At 47.4% G+C, this 27,480-nt stretch overlaps 1 protein-coding gene across 1 annotated transcript in view; it reads right to left on the bottom strand.

Moving 5' to 3' along the window:
• The window catches only part of LOC142485322 (uncharacterized), a 58,618-nt gene that overhangs the window by 14,847 nt on the left and 16,291 nt on the right, over positions 1-27,480 (bottom strand). Inside the window, 1 exon segment of the mRNA XM_075584371.1 lies at positions 26,714-26,990. The gene's annotated coding sequence lies outside the window, so the exon portion shown is untranslated.

The raw sequence follows: 27,480 nt of genomic DNA, 5'->3' as shown, positions 1-27,480 counted from the left end.
ACAGCGTGTTGAATTAATTCAGGGGTTTTATCCACCCTGGGATCTGGAACTCTGTCAGTATATTAGGAACGTCTTTGAATCTGTGTCCTTGGATCCTACGACACAGATTCAAAGACGTTCCTAATATACTGATAGCGTTCCAGATCCCAGGGTGGATTAAACGCCTGAATTAATTCAACACGCTGTGAGTGCATATCTTACCATTTATTGGTTAAACTTCTAAGACATACTATCCTATGTTTTTTTCTCTCTTTTGTCTCCCCGTGCGCCTAGGTCATTCTTCTGGTATCTTTCCTTTACAAGCTTGTGGAGCTATAGACCTAATTGGCAGCAGACAGAGACAGGGACAGGTAGATTGTAAGGGTTAAATACCCCCTACTATATCAATATGTGGTAATAATTGGTTAGATATCCCTGTGTGATTGCGCTGTATGTTTCTTTTTTCTAAAGACATACATATATACATAACATATATACATAGCATATAAAACAATACCAATGTATTACTGACAGGTAGGGGTAATGGCAGACTTAACCTTTATTAACAGCAGCCATATGTCCCCGTACCGTCACATACACATATCCTTCATTCCAGCCTACTGAGTCAGTGACTGTCACATATCCTCCTCCCCAGCTCATTTCTACTGGGGTAAGCGACCAGTGCACAATTACCGTGCACCCACACCAAAGACGTCCTCTCTTTCCATCTTTTCCTAGTCTTTCAGTTGAAACTTTTCTCTTCGGGACAATTGCCAGGCCTTCTGGGCCTGCAGACTGGTCCTTCGCTACCTCTTTATCTTGTGCCGGCCTGAGTCTAGGGTTGAAGCTCTGCCTTTGTTGTGTCCCCTATTGCAAAGGTTTCTGAGCATCCTGCTGTCTATCTGCTCTGTCTGCCAGGACCCTATGCCAATCTGTGACCTTGATCTGCATATATGAAGATGCATCTTTGTCTTCTTCCTCTTGTGCTCAGAGTCTCTCTTACCCTGTAGAAGAGCCTTGACCTCAGTTATCTCACTGCTTTCACTCGCCAGTGACTGTTTGGCCTTCACATGTGAAGACAGCAACTCTGCTTTAGTGGTGATGGCTTTTGCACCTTTTTCCATCAGTGTACCTTCAGTGTTGGGTTTCACACCATTTATCTTCAGAAATTCAACTTGGGCGGGATTCTTATTAACCCCAAGTGCACCCCATGATGCCTCTATTACAGTCAGCAAATTCATAGGCGTGGGCCTTTCTGTCTTGACTCTTTAACTTACTCCATTGGGAGTGTTGATGGACAATCTATGAGGTCTTTCTCATCTTAGGATCGTGGACACACTTCAGTCCCAATCTCGACTGTCTCTTCACAGCGTCTGCCTTACTGGCAAGGAATCCAATTTGGGTCCCATGGGCACTGCAGTATGACTGGATTCTGTGTTACTCCATCGCAACTTGGCCTTTCCATTCCATGCCTTGTGGAAAGTAGAATGTAGTACTGCAAAGGTATTGCAGTCACGCTTCCTGGAACGTCTCCGTGTCCCTTGTCTTCATGGGCATTAATTTCTGTAGGATACAGACGCTTGGGCTTGGAGCCTTTTTCTCCAACTTCATCTGAGGAACATCCTGCTGGACAGCAGTAGAGTCCAACGTAGCATCTCGCTCATTCTTCAGAACCTCGAGCTCCTCGTTAAGGTCATGCTTTTGTTTCTCAGCCATCTTGCGGCCAGTATGCTCAGACACCAGGTCCTTCCTCAGGTCTTGAAGCTGTCCTTCTCTATTTCTTTTTCTACTCAGTGCGGCAGTGACTTTAACTTCTTTGGAGTGGAATCGCGACTCAACATCTGTCAGCTGGTTCAGAGCAATGTTTAACTATTTCCTTTTTTCTATTCTTGACCTGCAGCTGCCGGTGCTCCTCCCGGACCATGTCCAGCTCCAGCTGCAACCAGGCCCTCTCATTGGCCGTGTGGTCCAGCCACTTGTGGATATCAGCCATCTTGGTTTCATAGTGCAATGTCGGGTAGGCCACCTGATGGACGGACACCTCCTCCCTCTCAGTGAGCTGTATCTAGCACTCAGAAATTTGTGTCTGCAGCTCTTCAATTTGATCCTGCAAGTCCCCTCTCAGGGCCTTCACCTCTTCCCGGTGCTTGCTCTGAGTTTGCGTCAGCGCATCCTTCATACTACCTAGTTTTACGTGAGAGAGCGTCTTGGCCACACTTCTGTATGAGACAAGTATGTTAGGTCTACAGCTACAGTGGGATATGATTTGCGGGGTATTTTTACCTGTTTTTGTGTGTGTCACTTTTCTGGTTTGAGGGATACGCATATTATCCCCGGTTTTAGACTAAATGTTTTTATAAATGTTTTATGAAAGACTTGTATAATTTTGAAAGGAGTCTACGCACATTCAATCTCAAAAGGGAGTTCTTGTGCACTCTTCAAAAGGAGTTCATTTGTTTTTGATTTTTTTGTTTTGTAAACTTGTTTTTTATTTGCATTTTTTGTTAAGACCAATGGGGAGTGGGGTACAGAACATAAAAAGGGGAGGATGTTACTTTGGAATTACATATCTTTGTATCAGGCATATAACATCTTTTAGTGGAGAGACAATAATGACATCACTGTTGTGACAGCGTATAAAATAACTATATAACTTAAAAAGACTAGAGGAGGGAAAAGGAAAAGACAAGAAAAAAGAGTGGCATTTTCCACTTGTCGGTGTACCCTCACAGTACTACTAATATAACAGTATATAAACACACGTACCTTTGTGGACTATTGAGTACTGAATACCCTCCAGGCCCTCCTCTTTGTTTTAGACCGATACGAAACATATCACACCAATTTGTCCTCAGGAGTTATGTGTTTTTCCCCCCACCTATCTTTAACTCATGTGTTTTTAGGGTACTTCTATTATGTGCTTTTCAGATTTGGAGAGTTTCCCTAGTAATATATTGTGACAAACACCCCTCTTTTGTAGCGCTGACGTCTGTCTGGGTTCTTCCTGACACAGTCTTCTAGGGTTATTTATACAAAAACAGGATCATGCAAAGTATTACGTTGCTTAACTCAGGCTTCTGCCTGCTTTATTTTCATCCAAGTAAGGGACTGCAGCTTTAACATAGGCAAGAGGCACTCAGATATTTACATTCAGCGGTTTACTCATATCAGTGTTATAGTATTTCCCACACTGTTATTTCAAGAAACCAAAACCAAATTATATAAAAAAAAATCCTATCCCATTCAGGGATCTAACTACACATGTTGAATCGGACTCTCCAACTGCTGCTGGGCCAACTAACCTGGTTCCCCAGCTTAAAATAATGCCCTCTCATTTAGGGTCACTAGATACAGTATAGTCTTTTAGAAAAAGCAATACATTTTTGTTTGGCTTATCTGTTCGTGGCGGGAACACTGTCCCAAGTGTCCAGGCAAATCCTCTGGTACTGTGATACTTGAAGGGGCCGTCCACCCCGAACTGGATGCAGGGGAGCAGCGAAACCCCTAGCCTCCAGGCTCTAATGAGAGAGACTGAAAAGCAAACCTCTCTGCTCTAAATACCTGTGCTAGTGATTAGGAGAGCAGGTGAGGGAGAACTAGACCCATTGTAATCTGAGGTCTGGATTTTCCATCCACCAGCCTGAGTTAAAATGAAGCTGTGGAATGGATCATTTTGAACTATTCCTGCACTTTATGACCTAAAACGGGGCAGAAAGCTGCCTAACATCTTTGGACTATGTCACATATCCCCCTCCCCAGCTCACACCTACTGGGGTGAGCGGCCATGGACCTCACTGGGGTGAGCGTCCTACCTGAAATACTTGAGCTAACTCCCCAGTACAATTTTAAGCATTCACATGACACGAATATTAACTTTTTTTCAGGGCAATTATGGACAATAGTTTGTCATAAGAGACTATACTTGGCAAACATATTTTGTTGCTCTCTATTAGGGAACTATTTTGAAAAATAAATGTCTAGCACAAATTCTTATAACCCAGGATATGCTAAATATACTCACAAAACCAGAAAGTTTCTATTACCTCCCTGGGTTTTTCTACTCTAGAATATGAACCCCATTATATATTTACCAACCGAAAAGGGCATTTTTTTTTCTATATTGTAAGCTACCAATATTTTTTTTTTTTTTTTTTAACTACAGCCTTGTAATCTTAAGGGGGCCATCAACCCAGTATATTAATTTGTAGTTTTACCTACATTTTCAATGAAGAGAAAAAATAACATTGCAATATTTCAAAATGCTTATTCTAGAGGCCTAATATAGCATAACTACACTAGCTTATTTGCAAAGTTAAGTGACATAGTCCACACGTATAACATAAAAATCGGTCAGTTCCCAAACATTTTTTCCTTTTTTTTTTTTTTCTTGACTTCCAGTCCATTACATCCTCTGACTTTATTTCAACACAGCTGCAACCTGCAAATGACTGGACTGTTTCTTCAGCCACTGACGAGACACTCTGACCAGATTCTCCTTGGCTCCACACTGTGGTCCAGAGTAACGAGATCTGGAACTATTCAGGCGTAGAGTTGACCTTAGTCGCTTTTTCTTTTCAATCTTTGAACCTTCTAGGCTCTTCTTACTGAGATGTCTCCTCTCATCAGAAATCTTTGATTTCCCTTTTGGGTCCATTGCCAGGCCTTCAGGTTTTGGAGACCTAATTGCCTCTGTATAAACGTAGTCCATATTAACAATGTCATCAGGATTTTTCATCAAGTTTGTGTTTTCAGGAACTGCCACCCACTTGGCTAAAACATCTTCTGTGGTGGCCTGGGTGTGTTCACTAGTTTGATAATCATCTGGACAACATACATGAAATTGAGGATCTGGATTTTTGAATCCCAGATCAGGAAGTATATTCTCAGTATTCTCAGGAGGGTGCCTATCTGTTTCTGGAATAACAGCAGCACAATCAAAGTCAATTCTTTCTCCTTCCTCTTTGTCATCAGTGAGGGCATTGAGTTTACTTTCCCTGGTCTCCTTTTGTAACCGTGTCTCTTTTAGCCTTGGAATCTCTTTCTCCAACTTCATCTTTATAGCAAATTGTAACATTGCAACAGCATTGAAGATATACGTATAGGAACGTACAGCTTGCTTGGTTAGGAGGTAGGATTGATAGCCCGACTGAACCACTCTGGCAGCTTCTCCCATGTCCTGGTAGCGTCTTTGTTGCTGTCCTTCTGTATTTCTTTTTCCACTCAGTGTGGCTGCTAATTGAACTTCTTTGGAGTTGAGCACGATTCCATGTCTGTCATCTGTTTCAGAGCAAGGTTTAACTCTGTTTCCTTTTCTCTCTTCTTGACCTGCAGCTGCAGGTGCTCCTCCCGGGTCTTGTCCAGCTCCAGCTGCAGCCGGGCCCCCTCATTTGCCGTGTGGTCCAGCTGCTTGTGGATATCAGCCATCTCGCTTTCATAGCGCAATGTCAGGCAGACCACCTGACGGACGGACACCTCCTCCCTTTCGGCGCACTGTATCTCGCGCTCAGCCATCTGCTTCTGTAGCTCTTCCTGCATTTCTTACTTTTCCTGGATCAATTGCTTCTCCACTTTTCCTGCTTGTTGAAGCTTCTTATCACCTTCACTGATCTGGTCAGTCAAGTCTGAATTTTTCTGTGTCAGAATTACATTCTCTCTCTTTATAGTCTCTAAATTACTCATGGCATTCTCTCAGGTTTCTTTCAATATTCCCAGCCCTGTGTTCAGACCGTGGCCCTCCAGGCGTAAGTGTTGCACCTCTGTGCTGAGCGCTTGAACCTCTTGTAGAGCTTCCCCGTATTTCTGTTTTAGGATAGCAATTGATTTGTCAGACTTAATCTGTTTTTCATCCATGGTGGCAATTATGGTGTTGGCCTTTTCCAGACTAGTCGTCACCTCTTCTAACTCACTCCGTAAGAGAGACTCTGTTTTCTTCAAAGCCTCGTACTCCTGTAAAGCTGGAAGTATACACCTCTGTAACTCGGCGTTCGCTTCTCGCTCCTTATTTTTAGATTCTCGCTCCTTCTTCCAACATTCTCGCTCCTTCACCAATCCCTGCCACAGGACTTCATAATCATGGCGGGCAGCTTGGAGTGCAGAAACCAAAGCCTCTTTATCCTGGTTCAAGGATTCAGCTTCCCTTTGCTCCTCCTTTTCCTTTGCCACTGTTCCCGTGACAATTCTGCCGGTCACTCCGGTCTGCAGCACATCTCGGCACCTTTCTGACGCATGTCCTGACAGCGCAGGTTCAAGTGGCTCGGTCACTTCCCCTGTGACTTGAGGAACACTTTTCTTTTTCTTCTTCTTTCTTTTTGCTTTTCTAGCTCCACAGATATCAGTGGTACTGGGCACACACTCACTGGTTTCAGCTTCCACATCTTGCTTGCACTCACAGGGCGTTGCTTGCTTTTGCAGCTGTTTGTCTTTAAAAATTTGGGGGCACACATCTTCCATGTGACCTACTTCATGACAGGCCGAGCATACTAAATTTATCTGTGGGTACGGCTCTCTTCCAGGGGCCACATACGAGTCGTCATCATCATCATCATCATATGGCCTGAAGGGATACTGTTTTTCATGGTTATGTACGTTACAAAACAAACATTTCACGTCGGCCATTTTAGAAACCCGACAGGGACAACTTGCTAGCTGCAATTTTTACTTTCTTCAGCAAAACATTTTGGTTTTCTGTTTGGGTTCAGGGTGCTATTGCAACCACACTTCGCACATTCTCTGTGTATTCTGGAAGCACAACTGGTTATACACAGTGGGACAGACTTCACTCATAGCATCTGTACTTTTACTTCGGCTGGGTGGCCATTTTAAACCCCCGCATTTATTTGCAAACCCACAGACCTTTTTGTGTCGACCCACATTCTCCACCATATGTTACAAACGCCCCTCTTTTGTAGCGCTGACATCTGTCTGGGTTCTTCCCGACACAGTATTCTAGGGTTATTTATACAAAAACAGGATCATGCAAAGTATTACGTTGCTTAACTCAGGCTTCTGCCTGCTTTATTTTCATCCAAGTAAGGGACTGCAGCTTTCACATAGGCAAGAGGCACTCAGATATTTACATTCAGCGGTTTACTCATATCAGTGTTATAGTATTTCCCACACTGTTATTTCAAGAAACCAAAACCAAATTATATAAACAAAATCCTATCCCATTCAGGGATCTAACTTCACATGTTGAATCGGCCTCTCTAACTGCTGCTGGGCCAACTAACCTGGTTCCCCAGCTTAAAATAATGCCCTCTCATTTAGGGTCACTAGATACAGCATAGTCTTTTAGAAAAAGCAATACATACACTGGCGACACACTTTATTCGAGCTCGGCTAGTCCCACGAATTCGGGTATACCCGGGTGTATTGAGGTTTGTGACTGTTTTCTGCCCGAGTGCATTGGGTTATTTTCCAGCCAGGGATTGAAGCATTTTATTCCCGCTGGCTGCAATACTGCACAGTATATATATATATACTGCATTACAATTCATGAATTTATGCCATCTGGTAGACACGCGAAGCATTGCAGCCTATTAAATCCTAATCATTATCATTTAACAGATCAGCCGCCCATCAGCCAGGCATGAACCCAGGCTGGGAAGGCAAACACAACGGGGCTTGTCAGAGGTGAGGAGCGGCGCATTCCAGGTATCTGCCAGGTACATACTGGGTATTTGCTCGAATAAAGTGTGTCGGTGCAGTATTTGTTTGTCTTATCTGTTCGTGGCGGGAACTCGGTCCCAAGTGTCCAGGCAAATCCTCTGGTACTGTGATACTTGAAGGGCCATCCACCCCGAACTGGATGCAGGGGAGCAGCGAAACCCCCAGCCTCCAGGCTCTAAGGAGAGAGACTGAAATGCAAACCTCTCTGCTCTAAATACCTGTGCTAGTGATTAGGAGAGCAGGTGAGGGAGAACTAGACCCATTGTAATCTGTGGTCTGGATTTTCTTTCCACCAGCCTGAAGCTGTGGAATGTGAAGCTGTGGAATGGATCATTTTGAACTATTCCTGCACTTTCTGACCTAAAACGGGGCAGAAAGCTGCCTAACATCTTTGGACTATGTCACAATATCTATGTCCTATATAAGCTCTCCACAGTTCCCAGACTTCTAGATGTTTCTGTACTGCGTTGTTTTGTATCCCCATCAGTTTTTCCATAAGACAGATCCTCCATAACCTCGCTTTAATAGCGTGTATGGCCGGCTGCTGTTCCTGTTTCCAGGCCTTGGCTATTTCGCATCTGGCGGCTGTATATACGTGTGTCAGTAGTTTATCGTCAATTTTGTCCATGTTTTCAATTGGTCTGCATAACAGTACCTTCCAGGGGTCCAGGGGGAAGGTATAACCAAGGATTGTCTGTGCCATATCATGTGTGGCCCTCCATAGCTTTGTAACCTTCGGGCACGTCCACCACATATGTACAAACAATCCCTGCTTGCCACACCCCGTTGTACACAGTGGAGACATGTTTCTGAAAAATTTGGACAATCGTAGTGGGGTGTAGTACCATTGGTGGAGCATTTTATATGCATTTTCTTTTATTAATACACATGTGGAGCTCTTTGCTATTCCTTCAAATATGTTATCCCACTGCTCCTGATCTAGTTGTTCTCCCAACTCCTCCTCCCACTTTGTCATCAATTTGGGTTTTATCTCCGGTTCCGTTTTACCCTCCGCAAGTATGCTGTATACTTGAGAGATCAGACCTTTTTTGTCCTCCCCTATGAGGCACAAATCCTCAAATCAAAATGAAAACTGGGGCACTCCCTACTGTGTATAGGATGTATAGGGTACTGTGTATATATGGCGTATAGGAATGGAACGCTTAAGAACTCATTAAAACCAGGCAAAAAAAAGGAAATATATATATATATACTGGCCCTTGTTGTATTTGCTGCAGATGGACCTTGAAGAAGATAAATCCCAGGATCTTCTTATAGCGGCAATGGAAGTATGGTAGTGGTCAGCGCAAAGTGTGGAACTCCAAAAGATAAAAGATAATAAAATACACAGGATTAGTGCATATATAAAATAAACATTCGTTGCTTCTGAAGTGAAAAGATGGTGGAAGGGAGGGGGAAAGGGAGAGGGACATAAATTTATGTCAATTTATCTGGTGTTCACCTATGCTAGTGAACACCTACTAATGCGGCATTATGAGACCGATATGGGCCATAAGAGCTCCGGTGTTCAACTTGGTATTGCACTTTTTATTTGTTGCATCCTTAACAATGTATAGCGACATCCACCGTTCATGCTAATCCACTTGGGATTTACCTATGGTATCGAACCCACACTAATGCGGTAATGTGAGACCGATAGGAGCTATAACAGCTCCGGTTTTCAGCAACCCAACAAGGAAGTTATTGTGCTGTGACAATATAAACACTATGCAGGCTGAATGCGTGTTTGGATTTATTTGCATAGACAGCATAATATTGGTTTTATACTGTATACTGCTCCCCCACAGTATGTAAGAGGGAGCAATTTTAACAGTAGAATATATGATCAAGATACGATGTTGACTGAAAATGCATACAAATGCATACAATTGAAAAATTGATTTTATTAAGTACGACAGATTTAGGTGTAGCCCTTTTTGTGCCTGCATGCACTAAGGAACTACGGGTGTTGCATGTACCTGTGGCTTCAGGAGCTCTGAGCCTCCGCTATTTTGGAGCCTGGGGTCATACCCTTACTTATCACGGTGCAGCGCCTCCACTTGCCCAGGATCCCCATGATAGAGAATATACCCTAAGCAAGAACATAACAACCTTATTGTGCAACAGCAACCTTTTATGTATTATGCATACTGAACGGAATAAATGCAGAATATATATCTTAACGTTACACACACACAGTGGCTCGGCCACACCTTATCAGGGATAATGTTCTGTACACAGGTGGCTCTGCCACTCTCCCTAGGAGTATGTCCTATAACCAGTATCTGTATTGTACCATATGGTTTCACACTGATGTCCCAATTAGTTAGTGGGAGGCGGGATCAGCGCCTGTTGACCGGTGTAGGTGCACTTGTAGACAATGATACCTTCCAGTCACTGCGATGACCGTCACACTCCACACAGGGTCCTTAGCGTTGTTCCAGCCTTTCGCCGACACTCCGTTATGTTGCGCCGTCTGTATCCAATCCAAGATGGCGACCGCAGCTCCGCAGCTCAAACCGCACTAAAGGGAAACGTCCCTAACAGCTATGGCCGTCCCTACAAAACGGCACTCTACGATGACAGGGGAATGCTCCTCGGGCCTGGGGAATGTCTCTCACCTAAGCAGGAAGGTCACTGACCCTCCGCTCACGCACACGAGGTTCCGCCAACCTCCTCCTTCACCTCCCTCTCGTGTCTGACCCACCGCCCACACGCATCCTGTTCCTCTATCCAGAGTCTCACACCCGATTGGTCCTCAGCCTCAGCTGACTCTCTCACAGTTCAGAGTTCAGAGTTCAGAGTCTCTACAGATTGGTTGCCCTTCGCGCGCTTCTCTCGCGCATGCGCAGCCTAACTGTACACAGTGACCTTGCTGGCAAAAGGACAATATGGCGCTTCCTTTGCAAATGACAGCGCGGAACCTTTATATATATGCACATCCTTACATTCTCCCCTCTCCAGAATCCAACGTCCCCGCTGGTCTACCTAAACCACATATATATAACTATTTACACGACCCTCTCTTTCCTAGATTAGGTTACACATTTCGTTAAACAGTACCATCACAGCTTGCATCCTATGCCGAGCCCACTGCTGAGCCTCATAATGGGGTGCCCCAAATTGATCATATGCCATCCGCATAGGAGGCTGACTGGTTCTTTGACTTCGCCGAGGTTGATTCTCCTCTGCTTCCTCTGCAGAGTATCCAGTCTCAACTGGTATTTCCATCTCTACCCTTGAGGGGTTTTCAGCATTAGTACAGTCTCTCTGGGGTGTGAAACAGGGACTTTGTGGATCTAGGGACTGACTCGCTGGAGTCAAATGGTCAATGTTCGGGCCAAGAGGCTCTTTACCCGTGGCTCCTTCGGGAGATGCCCCCACGGCCGGAAGGCCCCTTTGAGAGGTTCCTTCCATTGGATCCTCAGAGGTGGCAATTTTTACAGTCTCTGGGCCATCCTCTGTGTGTTCAACTCCTCCATCTATGGGCGTGGCTGGAACTTCCAATTCGTCAGTCCCTACTTGAGGTATGGGAAGTAGATGATTCCTATGCCACACTTTTACGCGGCCTTCGGAATCCTTGATCCGGTACACAGGAAGGCCAGGCATCTGTGACTCCACCTCATACACACCTTCCCGCCACCGGTCCGCCAATTTATGCTTCCCAGGAACACCTAAGTTGCGTAAGAGGACCGCATCTCCGGGGTGAATTTCCTTGTGACGTACTTTGTGATCGTAGCGCCTTTTATTTCCCGCATTCAATTGCGCTGTCGTCCGTTCAGCCAATTTATAGGCCAGCTGTAAACTGTCCCTTAGCCGCTGTACATATCGAAAATGCGTTCTATTGGATACCCCATCGGTAGATATCCGCAGACGCACATCCACCGGTAACCGGGCTTCTCTTCCGAACATCAAAAAATACGAGGTATACCCGGTGGACTCATGTCGGGTACAATTATACGCATGTACCAAGGCCTCGACGTGTTTACCCCACTCCGTCTTTTGCGGGCTCGTCAAAGTTCCTAACATATCTAACAAAGTGCGATTGAACCGTTCAGGCAAAGCATCCCCTTCGGGGTGGTACGGGGTAGTACGCGACTTGGCAATGTTCAGTAGTGTGAGTAACTCCCGTATCAGTGTACTCTCAAAATCCCTGCCCTGATCAGAGTGAAGACGATTGGGTAATCCATAGTGTATGAAATATTTCTCCCACAGTACTCGGGCCACCGTTACGGCCTTCTGGTCTTTCGTAGGGAACGCTTGGGCGTACCTAGTGTAGTGGTCAGTGATCACGAGAACATTACTAACGCCCCGACTGTCGGGCTCGATACAGAGAAAATCCATACACACCAAGTCCATGGGGCCCGAGCTTTTCAAGTGTGCCATGGGGGCCGCCCTGGTGGGCAGTGTCTTTCTTTGCAAACAGCGATTACACCTCCGACAATGTCGCTCCACGGACTCCCTCATTCTAGGCCAATAGAACCTATCCTGTAGTAGCCCAAATGTCTTGTCAATGCCCAGGTGGCCATGGTCATCGTGAAGGGCCCGGAGGACTAGGGTTCTCAAGCGTTCCGGCAAAAACAGCTGGCGCCGATCGGGATGGTTATGATAGGGTATCACCCGATATAACAAACAATTGTCCATTTCGAACTTCCCAAACTTATTTGACAGGAGTTTCACCAAGTCTTTGGGGGCTCGCTTCAGTATAGAACGGTTGTCTTGTTGTACCGCTTGACGGGCTAGCTCCACTATGGGGTCTTGAGTTTGATAATGCACTAGATCCCTCCACGAGATGATATTATCTTCAGTGATGTTCATCCCTTCTCGACCTTGATAGGCCAGAGGAATAGCCCGCGACTGACATCCCAACGAGTCAACAACCCGTAATTCCGAGAATGCTACTTGGTCGTCGACTACCGCAGCCACGGAGCAGAGGGCACGAATCCCGGGACCCGGTATCTCTTCCCAGACTTCCTCATCAGGGGTGGATTGAAGGCCAGGTCGACGAGACAGGGCGTCGGCACCTATGTTGGTGGGTCCGGGTTTGTATTTAAGGTTGAACCTGTAGTTGGCTAGAGCAGCTAACCAACGGTGTCCCGTGGCGTCTAATTTGGCAGATGTATTTATATATGTCATGGGATTGTTGTCCGTACGTACTTCGAACTGTACCCCATACAGGTAGTCATGCAGTTTGTCCACCACAGCCCATTTTAGCGCCAAGAATTCCAGTTTATAGACCGGGTAGTTCTGTTCGCTAGGGGTCAAGCTTCGGCTCGCATAGGCCACCGGACGTAGCCCGGTCTCATACTTCTGATGCAAGACCTCTCCTAAGCCGCTAAGGCTAGCATCGACATGTAGGACATATTCTCGTTCTGGGTCCGCATAGGCCAAGACGGGAGCCTGAGTGAGGCTGGCCTTTAAGTTCATGAAGGCCTGTTCACATTCCGAGGTCCATGTCTCCCCAAAGGGCGTCTGTGCCGTGATTCCCTTCCTCTCGGTTTCTCCCGGATATACCTTTAGAAGATCGTTCAATCGCTTGGCCTTGCTAGAATAGCCCTCAACGAACCGGCGATAATAGCCACAAAATCCCAAGAAGGACCGCAACTCTTGGACATTATGAGGTCTAGGCCAATTCACCACCGCCTCTATCTTCCCTGGATCGGTGGATACTCCATCAGCCGATACAATATGACCCACATACGTCACGGAGGATCGACAGAACTTGCATTTGTCCAGAGACAGTTTTAGACCCTCCCCCTGAAGTCTATCCAGCACCTTCATCAGTCTCTCGGAGTGCTCCTCTAGAGTCCGCCCGAACACGATAATGTCGTCCAGGTACACCAAGCATTCTCGCGGGTTCAGGTCTCCGAGGGTTTTTTCCATTAATCTCTGGAACGTGGCCGGGGCCCCGAAGATCCCTTGTGGCATGCGGGTAAATTGGTAAAACCCTAATGGACAGATGAAGGCCGTTTTTTCTTGGTCTTCCTGGCCCATGGGTACTTGGTAGTATCCGGACCTGAGATCGAGCACACTGAACCATTTACTTCCCGTCAGAGCGTTCAGGAGATCCTCGATTCGGGGCAGTGTATACTGATCGGGGATAGTACGGGTATTCAGGGTTCTGTAATCCACACAGAGACGGACCGTCCCGTTCTTCTTGCGGACTACCACGATGGGTGAGGCGTAAGGGCTCCGAGATTCCTGCACGATGCCAGCCGTTTCCATCTCGGCGAGTAATCTCCTCACTTCTTCAACATCCCTGGGGGCAAGCCGGCGGGAGCGCTCCCGGAAGGGGGTAGCGTCGCTCATTCGGATGGTATGGTGGGCACTGCGACTGCACCCCACATCCATATCACTAGTGGAGAACACACTCCTTCGGTCGTGTAGCTCGTTCTGCAGTCTCTTCCTCCATTCATCCGGGAGTGGCGAGTCGCCGAAGTCAAATTCCAACACTGAATCAGAGGTAGTAGGGGAGCACCTAGATTGTCTCATTGGGACCTTCTCCTCGGGAGTCACGGGGTATATTCTTCCCAGCGTCTGCCGCCGGTCAATAGTCATGGGATACAGGGATATATTCTGCACGTACACCCAGGTGCGACTCGGAATCTTCCCGGGCCATTTCTTTACGGAGGCCAGTACTTTGTAGCCCAACCGTTGTTCGTCTTGGGCCACACTTTCCACGGTGAAGAGTTGATCCTCCGACCGTCGTCGGGGGTAGTGGCAAGCAGCGACCATCATTCGTCCTTCCCCCGGGGGAATTTGAGTCAGCCCCCATTCTTGGCTGTAAAGGACGCCATACTCCTCTTCAGTCGCAATTTTACCGCAGACCTCTTGGAGGGCGGGGCAGGCCGCTAGGGCCAGCAGCGGGGCTTCTCCCGCTTCCTGCAAAAACTGGCGGAATACCGCGCGCACAATGTCAGCGTTGGTCCCCAAGATGATTGGGGCGCTGGGGTGGTCCTGAGGTTCGGGGCACACTAAGGCCTCCACTTCCATGGGATGATGTTTACCCGTGTTCAGCTGGAGAATATCTAACTGCACCTTTACTACTCCGTCTATGGGGTAATCCTCAAGACTCAATCCCCGTAGTCGCAAGGCATCCGCAGATAGCAACGGCAATTGGTGTAGGTGTTGGTCGTAGAAGGGCCGGTATACGATGGTCACTTGGGATCCCGTATCCAACAATGCGGCGGCGTAGATGCCCTCGATAACTACCCGAATAATGGAGGCGGGGCCAATTCGGTGGCTCTGAGAGGGCGGTGATGCCTTTTCATCCTCCAGAGTTTGGCACGGCATTGACTGCGCCGGTCGGGACGACGTCCTCCGCAAGGTGGGGCAGCGGGCCCGTAAATGTCCCATCTTTCCGCATGCGTAGCACTGCATTTGGCTGAGGTAATCCTCGCCTCTCCTGGTTGGTGAACTTCGCCCGGTCGGGGGACGAGATCTGGGTGTCACTGGGGGGGTGACATCCTCGGGGTCGGGATCCCCAGATTCGGGCACGTCGGGCTTGGGTTCCACTTTCTTGACTTCCTTACTCCCGGGCTGTGGCTTCTTCCCGGTGGCTAGGTCACGCCCTAACAACACCGTCTCGTGCGCTTGGACCCGATCCATTAGGTCGTGAAACGACAAGGCTTGTCCGGGCGTTAGGCAGCTACTGACCCGCACCGACACGGGGTGTAGGGGTAGGAGCCCCCTCAACAGCTGAGTGGTGCGTAGTCCGTTGGCTTCTATCCTCGGCAACACGCCTTTCCTCACCAGATTCCAGAGGTCCAGGTGTAGTCGCCTGAGAAAATCGGACACCATTTCCCCTTCCTTCTGGGCTAACGCATGGAATTTGGCCATCAAAGCATACGTGTCCACCGGGGCTCCATACGCCTTTGTCAGGCAGTAGATGAGATCTGCCGCATCAGCTTCCGGATTGTCATCTCGGTAGTAGTGCACCATGTGGGACGCGGGGGGCCGTAAGCACTCAACGATGCGCTGTCTGCGGACCGCGTCCGTGCAGGTCCATTCAGGCAGTACCTGTTCGGTATGATCCAACCAGTCCTCTATCCCTACTTCCCCTTGGGGCGTGGGTTTCTCACCGGAGAAGGCCTTTAACTTCCTGTACTGGAGCGACTGGGTGGTGTTGTGGAGAGCGGCGGCTATGGCGGGAATAGAGGTGTCTCCCGGTAAGCTATCCCCGACTGCGGGGTAAGTGTCCAATCTTGATAAGCTAAGTCGGTTGAGGCCAGACCGCAGGCCGGACGGGGTGGATGAGGAGCCTAGGCTCAGGGCTGCGGGCCAGCGAGGGTGCAGGCCACGGTCAGGGGAGTGGTCGGGCCTCCGGTCGCGGCACCTACGGCGGGTGTATACTCTCTCTGTGGGGTGGAGGTGGCCAGGGGCGCAGGGGTGTCCGCCTGGACTATGGGGCAGTGCACCCCCGGGGCCTCGGGCAGCAGCAGTATACGGGGCAAAGCCTCGGGGCATATATCTTGTTCAGTGGCATACAAGACCCGGCGCCAGGCCTGGTCGCGGTCATAGAAATGGTCTTGTACTTGGGCATTGTCCAGGAGCGGAAGCTTTCGGACCTGCTCGGTCACTGTGCCTAACGAGATCGTGGCGGGGACATGGCCCAGCGCGAAAGCACGGTTCAAGGGAATCCCGCGCCGCTGGGCCCACTTGCGCACCTCGAGCGCCGAGGGCACCGACATGATGTGGGTTGGTTGCACAATAGAGACAAAAAAAATGTGGGGGCACCCCAGGTCTAAGATCTCAGCAGCGCCTCCAAATGTAGCCCTTTTTGTGCCTGCATGCACTAAGAAACTACGGGTGTTGCATGTACCTGTGGCTTCAGGAGCTCTGAGCCTCCGCTATTTGGGAGCCTGGGGTCATACCCTTACTTATCACGGTGCAGCGCCTCCACTTTCCCAGGATCCCCATGATAGAGAATATACCCTAAGCAAGAACATAACAACCTTATTGTGCAACAGCAACCTTTTATGTATTATGCATACTGAACGGAATAAATGCAGAATATATATCTTAACGTTACACACACACAGTGGCTCGGCCACACCTTATCAGGGATAATGTTCTGTACACAGGTGGCTCTGCCACTCTCCCTAGGAGTATGTCCTATAACCAGTATCTGTATTGTACCATATGGTTTCACACTGATGTCCCAATTAGTTAGTGGGAGGCGGGATCAGCGCCTGTTGACCGGTGTAGGTGCACTTGTAGACAATGATATCTTCCGGTCACTGCGATGACCGTCACACTCCACACAGGGTCCTTAGCGTTGTTCCAGCCTTTCGCCGACACTCCGTTATGTTGCGCCGTCTGTATCCAATCCAAGATGGCGACCGCAGCTCCGCAACTCAAACCGCACTAAAGGGAAACGTCCCTAACAGCTATGGCCGTCCCTACAAAACGGCACTCTACGATGACAGGGGAATGCTCCTCGGGCCTGGGGAATGTCTCTCACCTAAGCAGGAAGGTCACTGACCCTCCGCTCACGCACACGAGGTTCCGCCAACCTCCTCCTTCACCTCCCTCTCGTGTCTGACCCACCGCCCACACGCATCCTGTTCCTCTATCCAGAGTCTCACACCCGATTGGTCCTCAGCCTCAGCTGACTCTCTCACAGTTCAGAGTTCAGAGTTCAGAGTCTCTACAGATTGGTTGCCCTTCGCGCGCTTCTCTCGCGCATGCGCAGCCTAACTGTACACAGTGACCTTGCTGGCAAAAGGACAATATGGCGCTTCCTTTGCAAATGACAGCGCGGAACCTTTATATATATGCACATCCTTACATAGGCAATTAACTTTATTGGGTTAACAATTAATCTGCCTATATATATGGGAGACAATGAGCATCCGGCAGGAACCTGACGAAGCATCACTGCAAAACGCGTAGTTCCCTGCCGGAGCTCATTGTGTGAAGGACCTGGGCAGCCGCCGGACTTTCGGAAGAGATCCTCCCTCCCGGTCCCGCTGTCGGACGCGCTAGTGGGAACACAACCGGAAGAAGAGGGTCTGCCGGATAGATTCACGGCTGACGCTGGGCAGTTTGTCCATATGTGCCTGCTCATGCACCTGCCCCACTGGGAAGAAAAACTAAGACGTTACTGATCTGTATAAGACTGATGACAACATCCACTGAGGGAAGGGGCTCACACATGGCCGTGTGAGTTTTCTTTTCTTTCCCTCACCAAGCGCATTCTCCTCTGAGGGTGAAGTCTCACACTAGCCCGTGTGAGTCGTTGAAACTTATGCTTCATGTTTCATAGATTGTTTATTTATTGACATCAACTGTTTATTTGTACACAGTTCCCCTTTCTTCCCCCCCCTCTCCCTTTCCCCCTCCCTTCCACTATCTTTTCACTTCAGAAGCAACGAATGTTTATTTTATATATGCACTAATCCTGTGTATTTTAATATCTTTTATCTTTTGGAGTTCCACACTTTGCGCTGACCACTACCATACTTACAAATCCTCAAATGCTGTGAAGTCACTATATGGACCTGTCCTCTGTATGTGATCCCTCAATTGAAGATACCTAAAAAAGGCAGAGTCATGAAGGCCATTTTCTCTCTTTACTGTCTCAAACTTTTTAATGTCTTTGTTTGCCCATAGATCTTTTACCCTTGTGATTCCTGCCTTGCTCCAGTCCTTAAACGCTGTTGGTTCCGTGCCCGGGATACAGCTAATATTGTCAAATAGTGGTGTCATCTGAGATTTGAAGTTGGATAGCCCATGTCTAAGTTTCAATGAATCCCACATGGTTGGTGAGTGTGTGTGATAGATTCCAGGGGCACCATCAGAGCTGGTCTTTCTTTCTTTGTTAACCACAGTATCATTTCTATAGATGACCATGATATCAAATCGGACTCAATTTCCACCCACTTTTTCTTCTGTTTATGTGCATGCCAGTGAACCAGTTGGCTTACATGTGCCATTTGATAATATTGCCACAAGTGTGGCAAGGCTAGCCCTCCTGACTGTTTGGATCAATAGAGTGTGGGCAGCTTTATTCTCGCTTTTTTGTTATTAAATATGAATTTTGTGATTTTTTTCTGTAGTTCGTGAATATCCCTAGCTCTGACCTGTACTGGAAGTGTGTGGAATAGGTACAAGATTCTTGGTAGTAAGTTCATTTTAATAGCGGTTACTCTGCCTATCCATGATATATGATACCTGGACCATTCTTCTAAGTCTTTTTTCAGTGTTTTTATTAGTGCTGGGTAGTTTGTCTCATATATAGTGTCAGTTGTGTTGGTCAACCAGATTCCCAAGTACTTTATGGCCTGTGTCTTCCATGCGAAATGAAAGTTTATTTTTATTAGCTTTAGTTGTTCCTGGGGGAGGTTTATATTTAGGGCTTCGGATTTTTAATTATTTATTTTAAACCCTTATAATTTCTGGAACTCTGACAGGCTACTAAATAGGTTTGGGAGTGAGGTGAAGGGTTTTGAAATTGTTAACAATATATCATCGGCAAACAATGCCAGCTTGTATTCTTTTTGTTTTACCTTAATCCCCCCCGATATCTGCCTTTGCCCTGATTTGGGCTGCTAGCGGTTCTAATGCCAATGCGAACAATAAGGGTGACAGATTTTGTTTTTGATTTTTAATATACTTCTGAGCAAATATGTGATGCAAGTACTACTGTTTTAGAATGTCAGGACACATATGACTTGAGCACAATGGATCTCTGAGGCACTCCTAAGGAGGGTGGGAAGATCACATGCAACCCTGCAGTTATATCTCACTAAGAGGAACGGAGGCGGGAGGACGGTGGGCGGTCAGGTGCGGTGAGGTGAGCGGGAGGACGGCATGGTTGTAAGGGGGAGATTGCGAAGGAGGATGGGGAGGTCAGGCGCAGTGAGGTGAGCGGGAGGATGACGCGGGTGGAAGGGGGAGAGAGTGAGAGCATGCGGCGGTGTGCGGGAGGATAGCGCGGGCGGAAGGGGGAGATCGCGAGGGAGGATGCGGATGTGGCTGTGTGAGCGGGAGGATGGCGGCACAGGGGGAGGGGGGAGACAGTGAGGGAGGCTGCGGAGTGTAGTAGCAGTAACTGTGGGGTTCTGCCAGTCAAAACAGCGTGTCTGGCCGCAGTTATCAGAGCGGCGTGGCTTAGGCTGATTTAGAATAAAGGCTGGCGCAGCTGTATATGGGGAATGTGGGAAGGGATTTAGTGTGTCTTCCAGCCTGAACACACACAAGAGGATATCTTTGTCCTATGGCAGGGCACTAGAACGCACCTCGATGCTTTCATTGGCGAGCTGAACACCAATCCCCTGAACCTTAGATTAACATCGGAAGTTGACGGGGCGAGCCTTACATTCCTTGATCTTATGATCTCTAAAACCACACATGGGACACTGGCCACATCACTCCATAGGAAGTCCACGGCTACGAACAGCCTCCTCAGAGCGGATAGCCATCACCCAAAACATCTGCTAAAGGGGATACCAACTGGCCAGTTCTTACGCCTGAGGAGGAACTGTTCCTCTAACGAGGACTTTGAAACCCAGTCATCAGCCATGAAACAAAGATTCATGGAAAGGGGATACAGTAATAGGGTCATTAAGAGAGCGTATCAACGAGCTAGGCACACAGACAGAAATACATTGCTGGATGACAAAGCCACATCACCTATTGAAAAACAAGTGATACGCTTCATTGGTACGTTCAACAACCAATGGCCAGAAATCACCAACATTATGAACACACACTGGCATGTATTACGTGAGGATGTGGATCTGAGAGAGGTCCTGAATGAGAGGGCGACCATTGTAAGCAGGAGAGCCAGTAGTCTACGTGATCTGTTGGTACATAGCCACTATCAGAGACCATCCACAGGGACGTGGCTTGCCAACAGATCAAATGGCTTCTTTAAACGTTACAAATGCACCGCATGCACCTCTTGTTCTTCCACAAAGACTTTTAATAACTGGAATGACACACGTAGTTTCAACATCCGTCAGTTTATTAATTGTAGAACCGTGGGCGTGGTCTATCAGATTATCTGTGTCTGCAAGAAAAAATACATTGGGAAAACAAAAAGACAGCTGAGGCACAGAGTGCTTGAGCATCTAGGGGACATCCGTAATCATCGGGATACCCCTGTCGCTAACCACGTCCACAATCAACACCATGGACTACCCTCAGTTATTCAATTTGTAGGTATTGAGGCCGTATCCAATCACAGCAGAGGAGGGGATTGGGACAACGAGATCCTACGACGGGAATCTCGTTGGATTTATACTTTGGGCACCTTAGTCCCTAGGGGACTAAACGAGGAATTTCTCTTTTCCCCGTTTATTTGATGTCCCTGTGACCCACCCTTCCCCACCCCACACACACACACCCACGAGTGTGCTTAATATCATCCAACAGTGTATCCGTTGCTATTCAATCTATGTTTCTGCCCTCTGAGATGGGTGGTATTTCTGTATGCATCTTTACCACTCGCTTCCCCTATGCTAATATCTACCCTCTGTAGGATACCCAGGATTCCAACTGTAATTATCAGCAGGCAGAATTTTTTCTGCAACTTATGTTGGGGATGGGGCTACTTACCTCATGTCTTTCATTCTCCTTTATCCCCTACCACATACCCTAAACCACCATAATGTGTCTTAACTAGGGATACTGGACCCCCTATAACACTTTACTGTGGCAAACGTGCAGCTAATGTACCTATGTGGCATAGCCACTTTAAGGAGAACCACCTATCTCCTTTCCTTCCTTTTGCTAGTTTACCCCTTGTTCCATACTGTCACAATGTGCTCTAACAATGGGCAAGGGACCCCTTTTCACTCTACTGGGGCCAGTATATAGCTACTGTGTATATATATTAGTCTGTCACTGCAAGGGGAACTACAGTATGACACAACCTTATAGGGACGCATGTTTACCTGCATCCGCAGTATCCACATAGCACATAGGATACTCAAATACCCTGGACTGCTCCATGGTGAACTACCAGGGTTAATAATACCCCTAGATACGTGGAGGTCATGATATGATTCACTAATCTAGAGCCGGCTGTGTAGCAGACAGTGCAGCAGTTCAGGCAAGCGAGCGACGAAGGGGAGACACGCCCCCAGCGGTCGCTGTGGCAACCACAAGCTACTTAAAGTGCACTCCAAGAGCGTGCACGTACCTTTGATAAAGCGCGATCCCGCGCGAAACGTGCGTCAGGTGACTACGAGCGTGGTGACGTCACCGCATCCAAGATGGCGCCTCCTCGGCTGTAGCTGTCGCCTCGAGACCGGAACACCCCTCCCATGGTATCCTGTAGCCGTTCCCTTCTACCCACGATGGTGTAATGGCTTCTATATGCACCCATGAGCTAAGTAGCACCCCTATTAGGACCTTAGACACTTTTTAGGTCCTGATATTATATTGTGCATTAAGGGAGGGAGGTGTAATCAGGGGTACTGGTCACTGACCATGATCAGCCCTAGCAATGTATACATGATATTTTACTTGCTTAGAGGGAGACTCAATATGATTTATGAGTCAGGCTGTTCCTTACCCCATGTACCTATCAGTAACTTATAATTATTAAGTCTGATTAGTGATTATTACCGGACTCTAGAGAGGCTACCTGTGATTTTGATCTCTGCATTAAACATCAATCAGTACACAGAGGCTATAACTGGATACGGTCTTTGAACCGTGCCTCAGGGCGTTTTCCGGTAGCACACTTTGTGCTTGCCCTTTGCAGAGCGCACACACGATTCAGCTACGCATCCCACTACTACATGCATGAGGCTATAACTGGATACGGTCTTTGAACCGTGCCTCAGGGCGTTTCCGTTAGCACATTTTGTGCTTGCCCTTTGCTGAGCTCACACACTATTCAGCTACGCATCCCACTACTACATGCATATGGTGGTTGAGTTTCCATTTTTTATGATCATCTTTGTTGCGTTGTTATTGTTTTCATCATGTTTTGTTTATTTGTTGTACACACCGTTTAAGTGGACTAGGGACATCATCCAGATATATACCATCTGTCCATTCGGTGTAAGATAATTACCCCTCCAGACTTAGCTTCAATGACCTATACCATTTTAGGTTCATTGAATTATTGACAAAAGGATTTCCATATGGTTTATGGGCCTTCTATTCTGGTATTATAGTAATGGGGATTGTCTGAGCGACATAGTTCCACATTAAGGTGTTGTCATACCTATATCTCCTCTCAAGTGAGGACGATTTTGTTTGGTTTGCCTATTAGGGGCTGGCCTTGGATATTATATATACCATGCCCCTCTATACAACTCTGTTTTAAACCTTCTCTTGTGACTAAAAGGTTTTGATTAAATAGTTTTTTATATACACTCATATCATCTATCACTGGCTTATCCGAGTGCATTCAGGGAGGATCTTTTTCTCTTTTCTTCAGTCACACACAAGAGGACACACACAGGGGAGAGACCGCATGTATGTGTGGAATGTGGGATGGGATTAAGTCAGTTATCCAACTTGAATTGGATTCACACAGGGGAGAGACCTTTCTCTAAAGCAAGGCAAGGCATGTTTAGGGATAACCAGCGTCTAAGAAACTCACATATAAGTGCACACGTGTGTCTGTGTTACGCTAAATCACAATGAAAAGTGACTTTAGTTATTTGTGCATAAAACAAGCATTTTAAAAGGATAAACAGTTAACTTTTTAAATGCAGGTTATTTGTGTCATTCTTATTGTAGTTTTATTTAAAGAAAAATGTTCTTAATGTTTAATATTTCCATTATGTTGGTTCTAATAAAATGTACGTTCCCCATTATGCTGAAGCGGTCTTTAGCCTCACTTAGCTGTGAATTGGAATGGTTTAGCCTCGACCAATTGGCCGCCGGCATTAGGCCGCAGATGGACCCTCCGCCACGAGCCGCGTCTTATGTAAGTTTTAATAATGTTTTGGGTATGGGGTTAATTTAAGGGGTTTTAAAGAGGGTGCTTAGGATATATGGGTTTTAGGGTAGGGGGTTTAGGCACTTACCTTAGTGGCGAAGTGGGCAGCGGTGTGGTGAGTCGCGGCGAAACGGCCGCGACCAAATGGCACAGACTAACTAATGACAGACTAATGTCCCCAGTGAGGGACATTAATGCAGCCGCCTTTACATAATGTATTTCATGTTCATTTAATATCTCTAGAGAGCAGCAAGGGCTGACCATCTATTTCACAGGTTATACGTAGACATGAAAATGCACCTGAGGGGGTTAGGTGTCCCTTTATAAATGACATATACATATGCAGTTATGATGCAACAAGTGGTGCCACCTCACACAGGGACCTTTCCCACTGATGGTTACACTTGCACACCTCTATGGCAGAGATTCCTGTTACACATGCGCTGGCGTTACCTCCCCACAAGCACATTGCCAGGCTGAGGGAGGTGTTCATATGGGAATATGAGGTCAAAACTTATGGTAAGAGTCCAGGAGGCATACACCGAACTTTATTTTGTATTTGTAACTATAACCCAGAATGAAAAGCATTTAGCTGAGAGGGGCACGGGACTGTGGGGGAACAGGGGGGGGAGGGGTTAACGGGACTGGTAGCACCTCGTACACCTCTGGGTTTTGATTTGGGTTAGTTTAGTTTTGGCGGGAAAATTAGCTTTGTGTTACCAGGCAGATGTGAATCAGAGCAAAAAACTGATCACGCTCGCTCTATACTGTAAGGGTGCTACCTAAGGATAATAGCTTCCTAAGCAGCTGATATGGTCAAAAGAGAGAGGAAAGGAGAGAGTAATGTCATTTTGGTGGGTGCACTCCTATGTCAATCCCAGCGGGGGGTCAAGTATACTCAGTCTGTTGGCACAAACTTGTGGGTACACATTGCGTGTATCTCTCAGAGAAAAACCACACTATGTGGAAATAGGTGAAATTGGAAGATTGATTCAGACTATGGTAGAGACAAAAATCTACTCCAGGTGGGTAGATGGGTATTGAGGAAAAAAACTAAGGCGCTCTCTCTAGACCAAGGGTAAGTATGGGTAATATTGCTGTGATGTTACCCTTACATGTACATATAGTCTAGTGCAGTGTAATAAAGTCCAATGTCCGCTGATCAAACCCAGTAGGATCTTTTCAGGATCCTCAGACGTGGGTGAAGAAAAGTTAGGGAGCACAGAGTCAAATATATGAAAACTAAATGGATGGGAAGGAGAAAGGTATAAATATGCACACGTTCAATCAATCAGTCCATGTATGTAATAATATACACAAGTATGTAGGATGGAGATGGTGGGGAAATATAATATATTTACTCACACGGCCCAGTGTGAGCATGAGAATCCTGATTTGTATCTTTAGACGTTATCTCTCAGGGTTTCCTCTATCCCTGGATCTGCAGCTTGAAACATCAATGTGTCATTCATGTGACATTTTCACAGCGCGCCTCTGGACACGATCTCCCTCTGCTGTGTGGATCTAATCTACTATTTTACTGGCTACGAGAGGGGTCTGACACGGTTTGAGTGGCTCAGGTGATTTGGAGACTGCTATATTAACTCTAAGGCCTTGGCCAGGGTGGCGATTAGCGGGCGCGCTCACGCTGGCCGCGATGAAATACATTGTGGTAATGTATGTGGCCAAGGTGAGCAAGCGCCTACTTGGCGCTTAGCCGCTTGTACAGCAAGCAAATTTGGTTTTGCTGCTCGCAAGTGTGTCACGTGAGCGGTTCACCCAATGAGGACGAACCAGCTCCGTGACGTCGTGGCCGCGCCCTCAGACGATTGCGCACCTAGCCGGCCACAAATTGCCCGGCCTAGCAGGGCACCGAGGACGAGCACGCCGGTTCCCTGCCTGGGCGCAGCCTTATTAAGCATACAGGGCTGACAGCTAAGACAGAGGGTCTGTTTAACTAGGATCACCTGCCCATGTACCATATAGTATACAGGCAGTTTGACTCCAATTACAGCTAAACCTCTTACTTTCACTTTAGAGCTCTATTCGCTATACAGCAGGTCCCCGCTTCTCGGCGCTTCGCTTCTCGGCGATCCGCTGATACGGCGGCACCGAGGAGGGGGCCGCCATGTTGGTTTGTAAATCGCGCATGCGCAGAACGGGTGGGTGCGCCCGGTGTGCATGCGCAGACCACAGGTTGATGCGCGCGCATACCATAGGTTGCACATGCGCAGAACGGCTAAAATGCCGGTTTGCGCATGCGCAGATGTGAAAATCGGCGGATCCCCTTTCCGGCGATTTTCACTATACGGCGGGCCTCTGAAACGGAACCCGCCGTATACCCGGGGCCCTGCTGTATATGAGTGAATCACCTCTCGATGTGCTCTCTCCACATAAAGCTGCTTCAGTTCCTGGATATGAATATACACTCTCTTCTCGCCTCCCTCTTTTCTCTCTCTCCCCCCTGCTCCCTCACACAGAGCCCCCCTGCTCACTCACACAGAGCCCCCCTGCTCGCTCACACAGAGCCCCCCTGCTCCCTCACACAGAGCCCCCCTGCTGCCTCACACAGAGCCTCCCCTGCTCCCTCATACAGAGCCTCTCCTGCTCCTTCACATACCCGTAGAGCCCCCCCCCTGCCTCACACAGAGCCCCCCCCCTGGTCCCTCACATAGAGCCCCCCCTGCTCCCTCACACAGTGCCTCCCGTGAGTCTGAGCAGAGCTGAACTGCAAAAAAAAACATTCTGCATGTCCCAAATAACACTCTCACACCATGTTTGTGAGACCTAATAAATGGGCAATTTTTTTACGGTTCTTAATCATTAAATATGTGAGTAACTATTAAAAAGCTTCTGTTTCAAATTCACTATACTTTTGTGTCCGCTTCCAGATACCAGTCTGCCTACAGATCTCATTACTGATCTAACCAAAGCCTACTCTGACCACACCGTCTGTTCTGATCACAAGACTGGCATGTATCTATAGGAATAGTTATGCCGGCTATTGATCTCCATGTATGAAGCTCTGTTTAAGTGGGTCACTTCTGAGTAGTACATGTATAGTGTTGTGTCACTACATATGCATTGAGACTGTTTTCTATGGTGATTACCCGTGTCATCTGCTTCATGTAAACCATATCTGTGCATAGGGGTACCCACCTGTATATATTTATATGACCGACCGGTCGGAATTACACAGTGAGATTCTGCTCCCTGTGTCATCTGTGTGTGAGGAATTGCCATCCTGGCGGCCGCAGACCATCTCCTCACCTTAAAGACCCTTCTGCGACAGACATCCAGAATGCGCAATCTCATGGCCCAGTCACGCACACCCGCGCAGATCTTGCATGGTCTGACCCTTGGGCTCTGACTCCGCCAACCGCTCCGGCGCGCGACGGGTGCGCTCGTCCAGCCTCTAGCAAACCCCCTTTCTCCTCTGCAAGAAACCAGCGAGTTAGCATTAACCCCCTACTCAATTGCACATCATAACCATCCACTGCCACCACCTGAGGTTATGCAGATATGATAAAAGATCTTAGACTAAAATATCCGCCTGGGCCTCAGGTCCCTGTTTATTATAGGAAAAACTATGCACGTTAACACAAAATCCGTTGTAGTAACATGTGCCTGAATTTAGCACGTTATTCTCTCCAGCGTGCACCAAGTTCATTCAGAGCCCAAAGCATTACTTATTAAATGGTTTAATATATATAAAAATACAGTGCTTGAATTACAGAAAAGGTATTACAAAATAAACATACAATTACAATATAAGGCTGACAAAGTTGAGACATTAGGGGTTCTGGCATAACAACATAACAGCATTTAGGATGAAGCCATTTTGTGTGAATATTTCAATCCGTCATCTTGTCTTGTCTCTGTGAGTCTTAATTTCTGTGTTTCATTTCTGTATAAACAAATGTGTG

The sequence above is a fragment of the Ascaphus truei genome, unplaced genomic scaffold (assembly GCF_040206685.1).
Source record: "Ascaphus truei isolate aAscTru1 unplaced genomic scaffold, aAscTru1.hap1 HAP1_SCAFFOLD_556, whole genome shotgun sequence".
Classification (NCBI taxonomy): Eukaryota; Metazoa; Chordata; class Amphibia; order Anura; family Ascaphidae; genus Ascaphus; species Ascaphus truei.
Note: the sequence above shows the minus strand (reverse complement) of the source record. Positions and strands in the feature narration are given on the sequence as shown.